The sequence below is a fragment of the Trachymyrmex septentrionalis genome, unplaced genomic scaffold (genome assembly GCF_001594115.1).
Source record: "Trachymyrmex septentrionalis isolate Tsep2-gDNA-1 unplaced genomic scaffold, Tsep1.0 scaffold53, whole genome shotgun sequence".
Classification (NCBI taxonomy): domain Eukaryota; kingdom Metazoa; phylum Arthropoda; class Insecta; order Hymenoptera; family Formicidae; genus Trachymyrmex; species Trachymyrmex septentrionalis.
The window spans coordinates 748513-752532 of record NW_017305705.1 but is presented as its reverse complement, the minus strand read 5'-3'; positions in this window follow the sequence as shown (position 1 = coordinate 752532).

Here is a 4020-nt window from a genome sequence, read left to right as displayed (position 1 = left end):
TAGCGACACACGTTCGACAAATAATGAGATTACTACTTGCTCTCTGACTGAATCCGGAGGCTCGTTATTTGATCGCAGCATCCGGTCGAAGCCGGGAGTTCGGTAACGAGCTTTACATAGAAATGCGGGTGCACGGCATACCTGGCGATCAAAGGGCGCGTTATTCACGCTTAACTCCCGATACTTAAAGAATCGTCAACGAGGCTTTTAACCCTTACCAAGGAGGTGCGCGTTTCGACCGAACAATATTTTATCCCTATATTCGGAAGCAAATGGGTGTGTCTATTTATAGATACATAGCTATCGATGATAATCCAAGCAAGGATCTCGAGCGAAATCTTTCGGTTTCGCCAATTAGGGCTCTTCTCTCTCAGAAAGCGCCAGAGGAGAATCCGAAGGAGATGAAAGACGAGATCAGTATGAAGAAACGAAGGTATGTAATACCTAAAGGAGAAAGAGCCGCGGCGCTTCTTCTCGTTGGCGACACGGGAGAACGAGTCCCAGTTAACGCGACCTTTAACCAATTCATAGGCTCGGGTTAAGCCAGGATTTGCGGCTTACACTGATGGTGTTTACCACTGCTACGGGAGATTTAGCAGTTTCTGCGGCGGACCGGCCATACCCCTGGACCGCGCCATACCCCTCCGGGCCAGGTAGAAATAGAGGTACGCTGCTTTGCGGAAGCACGACAGACGCCATGCCGCTTTTCCGTCGCTTCGCCAAACTGTTGGCTGCCACTAACCGCCACTTCATATATCACCGGACGAACCGTATATTATTGAGCACAGTTGTGGCTTGAAATACTCTTGAGAAAACCGAGATGTACGATGAAAGACCGAGCTGTAGCTGTTAAAAGTTCAACGAAGAAGAGACTCGAGAATTGAGACGTTTTTATTTTGGAATAACAATATCCAGTAAAATTTAACATTTAACTTTGAAGATGGAAAAAAGAATTTAAAAAAGGCTGTTTTTTTTTCCCCACTAATGGAAACGTAAAAGTACATTTTATTTTCACTGAAAAATAGGACTTTTACCTAAAAAATAACGATGCTCCCCACACATTTCAATAAAAACTAATAGTCGCGTTCAGCAGTTCGAAATCTATAAGATTTCACTATGTTTTTTACGTTTCCATTAGTGGGGGAAAAAAAAAACAGTTTTTTTTAACATTGTTCTTTGAATATAAGTTTGTTTTTTGATAGATCTCGAACTAGAATTTTCATACGTTGAAAAATGGTGAAAGGTGTAGATATCTACGACGGTTTGTGGACGTCATGGCCACATCATAGCGCCATTAGTCGGTTTTTCAAGTCCCAAAAATCTGATCACGGTGGAAACAGAATTCCACCATGAACCTAGTAACAATGTAACCGCTGTCACAACTACAATACTCCTGTCGTTTCTCGCACAATAATGAATAAAGAATCGTCTCATCACGGGAGCTGTCAAATAGACTGTAAAGTTGCTTACTTCGGATCCAATTATGACCAAGTAGATTCGCGTGTACAGACACGGTCCGTAATAGCGAGTGATAACGGAATACATCTCGACGGATGGCGATTCGATGAAAGGCATCGACGACGTTAATTGGAGGCCTAGAAGAAGAATTATAATGGCGACGTTGACGCACAGATACCGATAATTCATTATGTTACGAACATTTCGTAATGGTGGCTGGACCGTATCTAATGGCCGGGATCCGTGGATACTCGGCATGCGTCGTCCTTTCACTTCTTTCCGGCAAGATTCTTCTCTCCCGGTAAGCAAGGGTACGTTACTTGGCCGTAAAAATATACCGCTATTCCGTGAAAGACCTACCGATTGCCCTTTATTGCCAATTGTTAGTCGCACCGTTAGTCGCGCGAGTCATACTTTGAATATCCACACACACACACACGCGCACACACACACACACACACACACACACACACACACACACACACACACACGGGGTTAGGAGATCTTGGAATTTTTTAATGCCACGATTACAACATTTTGATTAAGTACACATAGACGTTTCACGCGCGAGGAAGCATGCCTCATACGCAATGAACATGCGAGTAACGTTAACCGCGCACTCAACGCGAGGGATAATGCTAAATCTCGTAATTATTTAATTTATCGGCTCAACCTGACGGACTAATAAATCAATGTTACTTTAGAATTAAATAATTTACAAACTGTCAAATTAAAGTGCGTCCTTTACAATAACTCAAACGTAATAAATCATAGAATAAGTCGTGTGTTATTATCGACTCATAGTGAGATTGGACAATAATTGATAACGCTTTGTGCTCCCGTATCGTACAACGCGGTATTTTATGATCTTTACGGTATTTTAGCAAAGCCGTCATGTGCTTAATGCGACATTATAACAGAGCGAAATTTCCGGCGAAAATCCCTTGTGTGCAGATAGAGTGCCAAGGCGATAGAATTACGCATGAAGTACAATCTTTCGCCGACATCATTACCCAGCGTCCATTAGGACTCTCACAAAGCAGTCTCGCTGTGCCGTGCCCAGAACCTTTGTGCATTCTATATACACCCTATCCACCAACGTGCAGTAAGTTTTCTCGAAACGAAATTCACGTAACTGAAAGCTCCTCCCTCGCTTTCTCCTCTTCCACTCGCGCCTTTCCAGGGAGAGCTCGGTGCAACGCGGATCTCACAGCATGCGCCGTTAATAACTAACTATATACCTTCATATATGTGCTTCGCACATGCACAAGCATTTATTTCATGTCGTAACGACAGTGGCACGCAACGAAGAAAAATACGACGGGCTCGCGCGCTCACAAAGGCGAGCTCGGATATTACAGATAAATATCGTGCACGTAATTTACGATGAGAGTCTTAAAAAGGGGAAAAATTATCTTGCTCGCGAAAATTAATGCGAGTTTCACTTCTGCCCTAATTAAATAGTACAGTAAAGCCGCCTTTCGTAGCTTTCCGTGCTCTGAAATTGAACTTGATTTTTAACGTAACGGCATATATCGTTTCACTTGCTACGGCAATGACATAGATAAAAAATTGTAATTTTTTTTTCGGTTGCTTGTAGAAAAAAAGGAAACGTAAAAATGACAAGCATGAAGGAAGAACATTACTTGAAAAACTTTTATTCTTCTACAATAGTTCTTGTTTCTCGAAATTGTGAGTTGTGATTTTTTTAATGTGAAAGCGATATATAAAATATTCAGAAAAAAGTTACAGCTTTGACAGATAGTATTTTTAGCAACATAATGAAAAAACTTCTGATAAATAAGTTTAAAATCAATAACTTCTTTCAACAATTCTTAACTTCTCACACATTTGTTGACAGACATTCAAAGTGCTTTTCTATCGAAGGGCTGAACACTATACAGAAATGATCGACACATAGAATACTTATATAATGAAAACAATGAAGGTTTTCCAACTTCATAAATATTGATTTTTATACTTATGTAGATGCTTTTTTATTACTCTGTGAATACTGTCACTCGAAACCAGTAAGCACCTTGTCTATACATGCAAATTTATTATAACATTTACTTATTAAACTTTTATATTTAGATAAGAGTATTCCCGTAACTATCTAATTTATTACAAAATTTTATTTTCACTTTTAGAGATATTTTCACGCGTATGAGGAATATATATGTTTTTTTTTTTTTTTTTTTTTTTTTTTTATTAAATCAGATCGACAATTTTTCTATACCGATCTATTTATCCGAGCCTCCGTTCATCTTGCGGGGTTCGTCCGCAGGCAACGACTACGTAAACGCATCGGAACGCGTCGGAGAAAAATATTCTCGCGCGCAGTAGAAGTTTCTACCAATCCTACCCGAACATATCATCCCGAACACGAGGCAGTAGGCACACGCACGAGAGAACCGCGCCTCTAACACGCGTGTGCTCTTCCAGCCTCCACGCCGCATCGGCATACCTGTCGGGCTGTGTCGGTCGCTGTGGCCAGGTAAATATGTGGCCGGACCAGCGGCACATATGTATCTGCACATAGCAGCCCAGTTGGGCCTCTAA